Raw genomic sequence first — 14,885 nt, forward strand, 5'->3', positions numbered from 1 at the left:
GAATAGTGAACAACAAATTCTACAAATCTCAGATAAACATTATATGCATATCATATGTCATTCCAGGCACTTTTTCTGAATCACAATTATTTTAGACTTTTGTGCATTGATCAGAGATGCTACTAAATATATTATATATTATATATTATATATTATAATATATATGTATATATATTTGATGAAATATATTATATATTATATATTATATATTATATATATATGTATATATATTTGATGAAACTTTAAAACTTTGTCAAATGATTAGCTGAATCTGGTTTTCCATTATTAAACACCAGCTATATTTAAAATGGCTTCGACTAAAGCAGAGTTTACTTATTTAAATAAATATAGTTAGTGTTAAAAACCAAAGTGTAAGCAGAAAACTTACACTGTCAATATTAAGGGGAAGTCAGTTATGTATTATATATAAATTTGGAAGGAAACAAATAATACCTGGTTAATTATGAGACTCATGAGACTCGAAGCAGAGCTCTAAGCTGTTGCAATTAAAGTCACATTTTCCTTTATACCAGTTACTGCCTGAAATGCACAAAGCTTTGTATAAGCTATTTAATTATATGCTAGACTTTCATGAAATGATGAGGTTAGTGATATTTATTCATAGTCTTACAAGTAAATCAGGCAATAACTGGAAGAGGCTATTTAGCATACTCCATTCATTCACTCAATAAACTATCACTGGATATATTGTAGATATGAAAAAACTCCAGACAGAAAAATGAAAATGATAACAACAGCAACAATAGATATTTGTTTCTGGAGTTTATTCAGTGCATAAAATTGCCAGCTTCTGTGCTAGCCTCTTTTAGGACCATGTCTTTACTTATCACAAAAATCCTATAAGAATATACTCTTCCCATTTCACAGATGATGAAATGGAGATAAGTAGCAAATGCAGAGTCAGCATTATAACTCTGATGTATACTGATCTAGGTAGGGTTGGCCTTTGCTTTTGCAATAGTTGAAACAGTTCATAGAATTGTCAAAACCAAAGGTCTTAAACACTAAGAAAGGAAGCTATTCATGGTTCTTATCTCCAGGAATAGATTCCATGAATGCAGTTCCTCTGCATTGTGTTGTTAATAGGTTAGGGTCTTGAGGTTCAGATGCTATAAAGATAATAACTGTCCTTTATTGAACAGTATGTCTTTACTGTATATACAGTATCTCATTTAATACTTCCAATAGCCCTGTGGGCTATGAATGGTTGTTTAATTTCCCTTTTACAGATGAGCAAATTAACCTCCAGAGAGGTTCAAGTAAATTTCCCATGGATACACAGCTTGTAAGTAAGAAAGACAAAGTTTCCATCACTTCAGTGTGTTGCCTTTTGCTATTTTAGAAATCAAAAACATGTTTGTGTCCAATAATGAAAAATCACTGAACATCCACAGTATCTTCCATCTTCCCTGAAATAATGTGCGGGGCTATAAAATAATGGGTAATCCCATAAGTAGGAATTAGTGTTGTTACATTTTTAAAATAATGAACTTTTTTATAAAAAATGAAAATATTCTACAACAACACTGCTCAGTTTTGAAAATCTCCTATTTTAATACTGTCTAGGATAGTATCCACCAGCCACATATGGCTGTGGAGCACTAGAAATGTAATAGAACCAAAGACATGAATTGTAAATTTTATTTAATTTTAGTGAATTTAAAACTTTAGCCATATAGAATTACTGGATATATTGGATGTCACATTCTAAAAGCTCCCACTGAGTTTAAATATGACTTCCATGATACAGACTGGATTTCTATTCATGCAAAAATATTTACTAGGCCTTTGCTAGTCATGGGGGTTATAAGAATGAAGAAGATGCCATCCTTAGCAAAGGACACAATCATAGAAATACGGAAGGATAAAGTTGATCATAGAAATATATGTAAGTTACAGCAGTGGTTCAAAGGAAGGCGGTGGGGGTCTATTCTGCCAAGGGTAGCAGAATAAGCACAGAGAAACATGGGAGACTTTACTCAGGAGATAATGGTTAAGGTGGTTTCAATGAATGCATTAGAAGAATTCAAAAGGGAGATTTAGGGGAAGAGGTTACTCAAGGCAAAGAGCAAGTTCAAAGACTCAGAGCTGTGCCTAGGCACATCTTCTCTGATAGGCTGGCATAAAGGAGGGTCACTGGGCTGCCTTACCTTTTTCTGAAGCAGAGGCCGCAGTTTACCTTACATTTGATACACACAGAGCTAAGGATAGCGTTAGAGGAAGTCACCTTTTTTCCTCTTTCCATACTACTGCTGGGTCACAAAGCATCAATTTCCTAGAATGTTCAATAGGAGAGGGGACATGTCTTTCGTTTTCTTCTCTCTTATACCTCCCAAAAGATCCCACTCCCACAACCACCATAAAAAGGTAGTTTCTATTCGTGTGTTTAAGGTTGGTGTCATCACTAGATTTCTTTTTTCCTCTGAGCTTGACCTTGAATACTGCACTCTTCCCCCTATTCCTGCCTCTTCCATATGGTGTCTTTCCTCTTGTAGGGGAAAAAGCTCGCAGTTACCACACACGCTTAACCTACAACTGGGTGAGGGATGTGTGGAGATAGAACAGGAAGACCATTTTGGACTTTTATTTGCAAGGCAGATCTTTCAACACACCTTTTGCAGCAGGAAAGCTATTTCTAATTTTATTCAGGAATGAAAGGAGAAAGAACTCTGAGCTTTTGGCACCCCTCTTTCAAGTATCAACTTTTTCTTCTTGTGTATCTTTCCTTTCAAATAAAAATACATGCAGCTCATTTCCTTGACTTCAACATTTTCTTTTTGCATGACTTAGGAAAGTTACTTAACCTTTCCGTGACTCATTTCCCTGTCTATATAATGGGAATAATAATAGTGCATCCCTTGCAGATTGTGTGAATTAAGTGGGTTAACTTACGGTGTGACTCTTACATCAGAGCCGGGCGCATGAAAAAGTTTCAAATATGTTGGTGCTGTTGTTGGTATTCCCTGGGCCACATAGTTTGCGCTGCCATCATCTCAAGGGATATTAGGTTTCAGAACTAGGCTGGGCTCTGAGATCGTGTATTTCAAACAAGTTCCCGGGAATGTTGCGGCTCCTTGGTTCATACTTCGAGGAACAAAGCAGTAGAGTCCTCTCAGTTCCTATTGTTCCATGTCTGTGTTTTGTCTCTCACTAATTGGCCCCTGTGGGGACAGAGCTCCAGAAAGCAGTTTCCAGGCTCTCAGCCTCACATAGAAAGGTGTTGGCTCAGGTAATAAATGACCATCAACTGTGATTGCATGGCCATCAGCTGTGGCTAGTTGGCCGTCAGCTGTAACCAGTGAGCCATTGGCCACTAATATAACTGCTGTGGCTACGCTAGCAGAAAAAATGGGGGCTAGCAAGAAGATGGTGGCTGAGCTAGCAAGAGCAGATTGCAGAGAGGCGGATGCCGCCAGCGAGAATATAGTGATATGACTCCCTTACTTATGGCTCCGTGGGTGTTCCTTTTTGGCCTCACCATATCCTGCGTTCTCTTGTGGGGAGCGGGAGCAGAGACCCGCCAGACTCCCCGCACGACAGCCCCTGTGAGAAACCGCCACTGTTTTAGTGTCCTAGAGCTACCGTAACAAAGTACCACAAACTGGGTGGCTTAAAATGACAGAATTGTCTTCTCTCATAGTTCTAGAGACATGAAGTTCAAAATCAAGATGTTGGCAAGACTGAGCTCCCTTTGAAGTCTCTATGGGAGAACCCCTCCGTGCTTCTCTGGCTTCTGGGTAGCTCCAGGTATTCTTAGCAGAACTCTAATCTCTGCCTCCATCTCCACATGACCTTCTCTCTTCTTGCGTTGTGTATCTGTGTCTGTTCTCCTCTTCTTATAAGGGCACCAGTTATGTAGGATTAGGCCCCATCCCAAGTCAGTATGACCTCATCCTACGAATAGCTTGATCATCTACAAAGACCCAATTTCCAAATAAGTTCACGTTCACTGGTACTCGGGGTTAGATCTTTAATATATTTTTTGGGGGACACAATTCAACCATTAATGCTCACTTTCTTTTTGTCTTTATAAAAATGGCTATTTACTTTCTGCGCTCATTTTTCTTAATAGTTTTGTTTTTGTGTTGTTTGCATAAGAGGTTGGAAAGTGTGACTTTGCTTCTGACCCTTTGTAGTTGGGTGAGCCCCCTTCACCCATTTATGCTAAACAGGTTGTACTCCTTTCTGCCTTAAGGCCGGTCATCTTACCATATTCGAGCGACCCAAATCTTCCATAACACAGTATTTATGTTCTTTTAATGCATTTCTCTTCAATGACCTTGATTTGACAATGAAAATTGCTATGTCATTCTCATCACATAAATCAGGCATAATGTGGGTCTCAGCTTTCCTTTTGGTTCACTCCTTTTGCTAAGTTGTTACTATTTTCTTTCTTTTATTTCCTTCCTCTTTCACCATAATACTGTTCCAAGGAACTCCTTCATTCCACAGCTCATTCCAGCTACAGATGCAAAATCTCATTGCCTTATCTTTCATGCATACAAAAAAACAAAACAAAACACTCAATTCCACAAGGAAACTAAAAATGCCACAGCTTCTTAGTCATCCAAAGTTCCAGAAAAGCCTGATCCAAGACTGCTTTTAATGCACACCGAACTGTTTACAAGACCCTATGGCCCTTCAGATTCCCACAGAACAGGTATTATAGGTTGCTGATTTGGTAGTACAGTCATTTTGTTCTTGACTTTGCTGCTCATTTTTAATTCCCACACTTATTGTGAAATAATTTCTTTCAGTGGATCTGTTTATGTATTCTGGTGAACCATCTGTCACAGTTGCTTTGAGTCACAGGTCTGGGACAGCTATCAATTTCACACTACAAAGTATAAGAGTGAAAAACAAAGAAAAATGAAGAGAGGGAAAACACTAAACTTATTAAAATAAAATGGAAGCATTAACATCCGGGAATGTAAAACAACCTTCAAATGGAGTTAAATAGTTTTCAAGTAAGAGAAACTGTATTTGCACCTCCGCAGTGTGAGATAATTAGAAAAGGCCTAGGTGAGATGCCACCTAGTACATGACTCCCAGCAATGTATAGCTATTGATGGAGGAGACTTTCTCTCCAAGCTCCTTATTCCAGCAGGAACTGTGAGGATTGAGTTCATGTTTCCAGGCAATCATGTGCAAGCATAGAGACACAAATCAATTTGAAAATGTACTCAAAATACTCTAGCCATTCTGTGCATGCCCAATATATGAGTACCTACTAACACTGATCACTTTGTTTATTCAACACATATTTATTAAAGACCTCCTGTGAGATAGACCAATGGCCAATGTCACCCGCATGCAACAGATGTTACAGTGCAGGGGACAGTCTGAGGCATGACAGACAAAATGGAGGAAATTAAGCAGGACTGGGAAATAAGAAAGTGAGAGGGTGGGACTTGCTATTTTATATACTAGGATGGTCAGAGAAAGACCTTCAGATAAAGTGACATTGGGGCAGAGATATCAAGGAGGGAAGGAAGCAAACCAAAAGAAAGGAGCTCTAAATTAGGAAGATGGATGGCATGTTCTAGTAAGAGCAGAGAGGGTACATGGGAATAGACTAAAGGGAGGAAAGACACGCAGGTATGGCATGAGATCAGAGAGGTGATGGGAACCTAAATCTTATAGGGCTTTTTAGGCCTGTTTAAAGAGTATCTTTTCCTCTGAGTAAGACAGGAAGCTACTGAAGCGTCCACAGCAGAGGAATGATTTGATTCAACTGTCTGGGAAAGGATACCTCTGGCTGCATAGACTGTACAGGGACAGGGACAATCCAGGAAAGATATTTAGAATGTCACTGTAATAACCAAGCAAGAGCTGATAATGGTTTTGAGCTGGATAGTAGCAGAGAAGGTAGTGGGATGGAGTCGCGATATGGAAATGTTTTGAAGATACAGAGGACAAGGATGGCTGAGAAGTCAAATGGGGTGTGAGGGAAAAATAATAAAGACAGAGATTCTTCTTCCAAGAATTGTGGCCTGAGCCCTTGGTAGGATGAAGTCACCACTGAATGAGATGGGAAAGACAGTGAGGAAGCTGAGGTGGAGAGGTTGGAAATCAAGTTTGGTTTTGGATGTGTTCATTTGGAGATGCCTATTCAATTTCCACATGGACGTATCAAGGAGGCGTTGGATCTAAGTGTCTGGAGCTCAGGGGAGAGAGTTGGGTTCTAGACATTTGAAAGATGCCAGAAAATGGATTGTTTTTCTTTATCAGTGCAGAAATTACCTGACTTTATCCAACCTAAGCAGTCAAACTGTACATGTTAACAACACATTTTGCAGGGCCAATTCTGGCCTTTTGCAATGTTCTTCTGGTTTCTAAGGTAAATAAACATATTATATGTTTCACACTGGATGCCTTTGCTGAGATCTTGTCAGCATTTCCAAAACAGTCCTTATTTGAACGACACTAAGAAAGAAAAATCTCTTGAGGAGAAAGAATTTTATCGTGTTTGAAAAAAATCCCTGTTTTCTCTTACGAGTTTAAAATGGGATAAAAACAGTCAAGTTTCTGTTTCCCACAAGAGCTCACATTAACAAAAGTGCAGCCTGCCTTAAATGTGGGCTGATAACTTGCCGGTGGTTTGACAGTTATGAATACACAGTCTTGTACCATGAAGAAGGCATATTACTGAAACAACAGGAGACCTCAGTGGGCCTCAGGCACTGTACCAACACACTTAATTAGAAAACTATGGAAACACGTATAAATTCCACAGTTAAGGTCATTTTTTTCATGGAATCCTAGTATAGACAATTCTGTAATTTGTATCGATTGCTAGTTTATAAAGAATCCATATAGTCACTTGGTCTGGCATTGATAAGTGAAAAATATAGAATGTTTCTCTTGAAATAATTTACTTTTTCCCATCTTATCACAAAACCAGTTATGTGTGTATGAGGGATAAGAGTGAATATCCTCTTGCAATATTAACATGCTCATAAAATAGAAAATAAAATTTTAATTAATTTAATTATTCATTCATTTATTCCTTTAATTCACACATTTATTGAGGATTTGGAATATTACAGGAACTATGGTAGATATGGAGAAAATAAAAAAAAAGTATAGTTTCTTCTCTGTAGTAAAAACTGTGGGATGTAAAACTGAGATATTATTTCAATAAACTTTAAAAATGAATAAAAAGATATTGTCTGAGAAGGTTCTGGGAGAAAATGAAAGTCAAAAGTGTCGTGTACCCGTTCATCGTTAAAAATTATAATGCTAGACAAATTTCCTGTGGCTGTCCTTGACTTTAGGAAAAACATCTGGAACACTGTAAGAAATACCAGGCCACCTACAAATCACACAGCTTTTACTGAGGTCTCGGGAATGATAAACAAAGCTTATGAAACCAGATGTTTCTGGATGGTGTTATTGTGATTAAGATCCTTCCCATGCCATCTGTATTAATAGACAGATTTTTTTCCTATGGTAATTCTTCCTAGCTTCAGTCTCACTGATAAATATATTAGAGATCTATTTCCCTAACATGAGTGGCAATGCACTTCATAGAGTTCTGAAAGGAAAAGTCAGTGTGGGAAACTTTACTCATGAGTAGGCTGTACAGGGTAGCCAAGGTTTAAAAGATGCTGTCATGTTCACAAAGCGTACATTTTCTTCTGATAGCCTGTGTGCATTTTTAAACTCCTTTCTCAGAAATAATGCCTCCAGCCTTAGTTGACAAATGTTGGAAATTAGGTAATAATGTCAACAGTCTTTTTGTACTGTATTAGAACTCCTTGACTTTGGTTCTTTCTGACTCTTACAAACAGGAAACTGATTTGAAGTTGTTGCTTATTTACATGAAAAAAACATTAATTCTTTTCCAGCTTTCTTGATATATAATTCACATATAACATAGAAACTTAAGGTGTACAGCATAATTATTTGGTGTGATATATATAGCAAGAGAGACAGAGAGAGAGACAAAGAAATGTATACAAGTGGACACTTTGGTGAGCGTAGCTCAAGCAGTAGTTTGCCATAATGAGAAGTGTCTGGACTCTGATGGTAACCACTTTGAGCACCTCTTATAATTGCAGAAGTCAAACTTGACTTGTATTCATCTTTTCTTATTAGTATATATTCAGTATTACAATTTTAATGCAATTTTCCTTTCTTAAGATGTGCATACACTTTTTTTGACTCTCTCTCTCTCTCTCTCTCTCTCTCTCTCTCTCTCTCTCCACATATATATTAATGATTTCTACAATAAATTTAGTTAACAACCATTAGTTTATATTCATTCTCTGGATTTCCTTTCAGTAGCAATTATAATAATAGCAGTTCTATTTTATATTGATATGGCAGCTTTTAGTTGACAAGTGTATTCACTGATATAGTCTCATTGTTATTTTACAACCAATTGTGCAATTGATTTATATTCTTGTAAGAAAAAAAGAGACAATAAATAAATAATGTAAAAGGACAGGGACTTTGATAGACAAATGAGATTAAATAAAGACCTAATTCATCAGCTAGGCGATAAAGAAATGAGTTGCTAACAAGAGTTGGGGAGAAAAATTTCCCTCTGCCTGTTCTATGGTATCCCTTCTACTCCTTCACTCTCTTACCTCCTCATTCTCTCATTTATCCATTTCATCGTGTTTATGGACTGAATGTTTGTGACACTGCAAAATTCATGTGTTGAAACTTATCGCCTCAATGTGATGGCACTAAGAGGTGAGAACTTGGGGAGGTAGTTACCATTAGATGAGGCCATGAGGGTGTAGCCTTCATGAGGGGATGAGTGCTCTGAGAAGAGTCTCCAGAGGTCTTGCCTTACTCTGCTCTCTGCCATATGAGGACAATGAGAAGTTGGCCATCTGCACCCGGAAGAGGGTCCTCACTAGAACCCAATTGTGCTGGCCCTCGATTGCGAATTTCCAGCCTCCAGATTTCTGGTAAATAAATTTCTGTTGTTTCTAATCCACCCAGTCTGTGGTATTTTCTTAGAGAAGCCTGAATTGACTAAGGTAATTCTCACCATGCATAGAGGTTCACATCCCTGATACACAAATGGGTCAGAACAGGGCAGCTCTGGCTCAGAGGTGGAAATCCCCAGAGAGGTTATGGGGTTAGTGCAGGCCCAGGTCTCAGAGCTGAAGGAGAATATGCCCAGGGGACCCAGACAGCTCACGTGGAAGCCTGAACTATAGCCTCAGAATCTAAATCAGCTTCCAAGATAGTGGAGAGCAACCATAAAGATTAAAAACCCATGGTCAAAATGACTTGGGATACTCTTTTTGTGTGTCTGTTTACAAGATGAGTGGCATTAGACATATCAGTTTATCACTTTAAGATTAAATGGGTAATAATAAAGACACTATAAAACTTACTTAGGAAAAGTAACTGAGATACGGTATGTAAATAATAAGGATCCTATAACATAAAATAAAAGGGAGAATTGAAGTTGTGGCAGGGAAAAGGCGCTGCTTTGAAAACCACTGATCTAGAAAACAGAAATTTTGAAAAGCTCTACTTCTACTCTAAATGAATATTGAAGAACTAGTGTGTGTGAAATAATAGATACTGAAATAGAAAGAAATAGAAAACTGGATGATATACAAACATAGTTTAAAGAAATAAAATTGCATTGTGAGAAAAATAATATAGTTTCAGAGACAGTAAATTGGTAAATCAACACTGTAGAAATAAGGCAAAAGGAAAAGACAAAGGGATGAATGATCCAATGTGATGAAAAATAAAAACAGTACAAGAAAATCATCCAGTGAGTAATTGCTATTCTTTAAAAATGAACTGATTCAAATAGTGCAAAAGGAATAATCAAAGGCAAAACAGGGAAACCTTCTCTGAGTTGAAAATTTTAATCTGCCACTTAAAATGGGACCATGAAGTATCAAAAAATTAATGAAAAAAACAATCTTAATGAAACCTGGTAAAGTAACTGGATTTCAAAAATAAATATAATACTAGACACACACACACACAAAATCACACAGGCATAACGTGACAGAAGCAACAATAAAAGAGACTGTCTACCGAGGGAAAATTATTATACCTGCCTTGGACTTCTCTACAGCATTAAACTTCAAAAGAAAATGGAGCAAAATTGTCAGAATTTTCATAGAAAAATTTGTAATTATGTGTATGCACTATGTCTATGTTATTTCACAAAGACCTGGGTTATAGTAGGTAGTTAATACACATTGGTTAATTAAATTAAGAAGGAATAAATACAAATGTGAGTAAAGCAAACCTTTTAAACTACTAGGGAACAGAATAATGTACTGGTAATAAACCCACTGAATTTTAAACAAGGAGTATGAGTTTTACTCATTTAGTAGTAATTAGTGTACCTATTTTTCAACTCTACTTCCTGATAATCATTAGCAATATTCTTAGCCTTTTGTCGTCCAAGAGAACATAATATGATTTTCATTGCCTTCAGTTATTGAAATAAACACAGGTTGTTTCTTGTCAATATATGATAGTCACTGATTTGTTCATTCAAGTGTTGGGAGTGTTTTTGATAAACCGTCAGCAACTACTACTGGCATAACACCCAAAGCATGTCCTCAATCTGTCCCATTTTCATCATCTCCAACCAATCAACACCATCATATGTCACCTGGATGTGATACATTCTGAGTGATTTTACTGCTTCAACTCTCTCCCTTTTTCTACTCCACTTCTAAACAACACCACTTCTACAATAACTCAATCTATAAGGCTGTGCATGAAAATTCCTTGTCCAACTCTCAGAACTAATATGCCAAGCTTGTCCTACTTCAGGGCATTATACTTGCTCTTCCCTCTATCTAGAACTCTGACCTGTGTTCCAATGTCATTTGCATGATAATCATTTATAAAACAACGTACATTTTCATCACTTCCCATCCCTTTTTCTTGTTTTATTTTTCATAGTACTTAAACTATTTTATGTTTATCTTGTTTTCTTGTTTATTATCTTTTCTCCCCCAGAGAGATAAACTCCTCGAGAGGAGAGACTTTGTCTTGTTCTTTGCTGTATGTCAAAAACATAGGATAATTCTAGACACATAGTTGGGCATTCCATATATCTTGACTGACTGAATGAATGATTAAATAAATGAATGAATGCTTGAACGGAGGAGACTGGTTGGTTAATTTCTATACATACCCTCACAACTAACTACTCAGGTTTTGGATTATTGTTCAAAACTGTGCAAACTATTTGCTTTTATTTATTTCCTTTTCCTTAATTTGGAGTGTTCAGGGGAAAAGTCCAGTTAATAGAGATGATTTGTAACTTGTGTTCTGCCAGAGGAATCTGAGGGAGTAACTTGGATACTAGAAGGGAAAAAAATAAGTTCAAGGTGACACAATTTTAGCACATTTAGTAAAGTCTGCATCACTCCTTGTAAATATGCAGTCCTTGTAAACACCTACGTTATGAAATGAGTGTGTGCTAGTAGCATTTCTGATACTGAAAATTCACTCTTTTCAACAAGGTTACTTCCATTTTGTCATGAGCATCCAAAGAATGATGATGATGATCATTCTCTCTCTCTCTCTCTCTCTCTCTCTCTCTCTCTCTCTCTGAGAAAATTTATTCTCTGAGAAATTTTTCTCTGAGAAAAATTATGAAAGAAAGAAAGAAAGAAAGAAAGAAAGAAAGAAAGAAAGAAAGAAAGAAAGAAAGAAAGAAAGAAAGAAAGAAAGAAAAGAAAGAGAGAGAAAGAAAAGGACAGAGAAAAGAAGATTGTTCTTCTTCAACAGCTGGACCAAATTAGAAAACCAAATGAAATTCTCTGGGTTGGATTCTGAACCCAGAAAACTGCAGTTGTGGTAAAACACCACATTATTTTTAGCAAACAAATTAGGGAAAATCACATCTGTAGTATTGGGTTCTGAAAATGTTGGTGACTTAGATACCTTAAGGATCAGTCTTCAGAAACTGTAAGGTATTGTTGCTGGTGAAATGGAAAAGCAGAGTTAAGGAAGTTTAAAAACAGTCACCTAAAAGAATCCTTTTTGCAAACAGAGCAAAGGTTTGTCTGAGGTTTTCCTATGTTTACACTAGCGCATAATGTCTGAAAAGCCTTCTTTGGTTATATCAGACTGGACATCTATTGAAAACAGTATTTTTTTGAGGTGAGGTAATGTTTTCTGAGTACCCAGAGTATTTATTTTCTTCAAAATAAATATAGACATAAAAATGAGGGGAGATGTGCTTGAAAAAATATAATATTTATCACATTATTTGAAAATGTGATGCAATTTGTAGAATACATAATATTAATTTTGTATTATAATTTTTTCTCAAATTTGAATCAGAAAATATCATTTCATTTCCTAAAACTACTATAATTGTCAGTGTGAAAATTAAATTAAAAGTTTTCAAAGGTTTATCCAAAATGCTCACATAAGTTTAACAGGCAAATTCTTCACTTTATTTTTGGTTGGGGTAAGAATACATAAATAAGATAATTAGATCATAATTACAAAAACAAAAAAAACATAAAGTAAGGAATCTTGCATCAGCATTTAGGAATTAATCATTGTTAGGTATTGCCTCTCTCTGAGACAATTATTTTGATATGAAGCTGTGTAAATGTATAATATTAAAGTTAAAAGGAATCTTTAGCTCAAGGAGATAATTGTTTCAATGATTTCACTATAACTTCCTTCATTGTTAGATATATACCGTGTTTCCTCAAAAATAAAACCTATCCAGAAAATAAGCCCTGCCATGATTTTTCAGGATGACATCCCCTGAACATAAGCCCTAATGTGTGTTTTGAAGCCAAGCACCACAGACCCAGTTTTATTTTCAGAGGAACACAGTATGCTGGTGCAAGTGCGTACTGTTATATCAATGCAAATAAAAATTATGAATTTTCATACCACGCTTTTACTGATTTATTTGAATAGAAATGTTTCTACTTCATTATATAAAGAGTATAATTTTCATAATGTGTTATATTATATTATGTGAATTTACCACATAGTCACATATTCATGCTTTTAATCCTGTACTTTAGAGTTTCTTTCCACGTCATATTATATAATGTTGAAAAAAAGTATTATTCTGATTATAAATCATTTAATATTTTGATATCTAGATACGAAGATTACTGGATCAAAGCCTATGAACATTCCACTACATTTTGCCAATTAAAACAATGTTTCTTAAATTAGTTTCATTTTATAGGTCCAAATGGTTTCTCGTTATCTCTGTTTGCTATTATTTTTGTTGTGGTTGTTTTCTGTCTCTTTATACTTTTCTAACTTCATTATAATGATAATGATTGTAGAGCCCAAAGAAGTTAAATGATTGCCAGGAAAACAAACAAACCAACAAAAACCAACAAATTAGTGAAAGAACTAATATTACCACCTGTCCTCAAGTTCTGTATTTTTTTAATCACGCACATGCAATGTTAGTGTTAATAGTATGCGCTAAGTTGGCAATGAGAGACTGTTAAATCTGTGAGATTCAGAGTATAAATATTGTTGAAACATAAATTGTTTGAGAAGTAGAAGTTTTAAAAGACTACTGCGGTGCAAAAGGACCAAACTTAAATGCTTTCAGGATATGGCATGAGAAGTGTGGGAAACTTCTGTTATCTCCCAACATTTCGCAAGACCTCACAGAATCCCTGGACTACCTCCATTATGAGTTGATTCTTACAAGATATTCAAGAGGCTCCTACTATAATAGAATCCAGAATCCTTTATCATATGTAATATTTTTTTAGGTCTGACTAGATTAAACCATGATCTTCATTTATGTGTCCATTCATTCCACACCTATGTGAACTCCTACCCTGTGCAGAAAACACTATGAGAGATGCTGGAGGCACTACAGTGAAAATAACATAAAAAGCAAGTACTGTCTAATTTGTTGAGGGATACATGCACATTCACATGCGTGCGTACTCACACACACACACACACACACAGTAACAGAAATATAAATAAAAGGCAAATTGTAATAGGTGCTATGACAGAAACAAACAAGAGTAACTGAGACTGGTAGATAACACGCTGAGAGCAAAGCCCAAGGGATTCTAGGTACTATTAAGCATGTGGAAGAATCTGAGTTGAGTGGGGAATGTGGAGAGAGTTGGTGAGAGAGCTAGTACACAAAGGGATATGGAAAACATTAGAGAAAATATTGCCTCTGTCAAAGATGGCAGAGCTGGGAAGTCATGGAATTTGGAGGCAGACATCCTGTTGCTGAGGCCTGATTTTTCTTCATCTTTAGCACAAGCTTAGTATTAATAATTTATATTTCACTGGATTTTAATAAGGATCATGTCAAATAATATACACGAAAGGGCTTCTCTATTGCCAATCACTAAAATGTTAATGATCGTTATTGTGTTTGTCTAGAATGGTAAACTGGTGAATTTCTCTGGCAATCATTACCATGAAATACTCTTTGAAGAAATAAGACGTTAAAATGAACTACTGATGGAGCTCTGCATGTACAATGAGACGTGGTACGTTGGAGTCACAGTTATCAAACACATAATAGTATCTTGGACATCTTTCACCACCTCAGGTGGAAAGATTTGTGTATTTGTGGGAAAGGGAGACCTGGGAATTTCATTTATGTTTGAACCCTTGCTCTTTTCCTAGTGTTGCTTTTTCCTTCCCATATTTTGAAATATTCCTAGGCAGAAAGTGATATTTGGAATTGAGGAAGGGAGGCATAGGGTTCAAAACTAACCACATATATGTTAACTATATTTATAGAATAATTACTTTGCCTTGTTTTTTTCTTTTTCTAAGGATTGTTCCCCAAATATATACTATGTCATAGGGGATGTAAGTAAGAATCCTATATAACGGCTAATAAATCTGAAGTAGTGAGTCTAAAAGTAACGGGACAC

The sequence above is a fragment of the Rhinolophus sinicus genome, linkage group LG02 (genome assembly GCF_036562045.2).
Source record: "Rhinolophus sinicus isolate RSC01 linkage group LG02, ASM3656204v1, whole genome shotgun sequence".
NCBI lineage: Eukaryota > Metazoa > Chordata > Mammalia > Chiroptera > Rhinolophidae > Rhinolophus > Rhinolophus sinicus.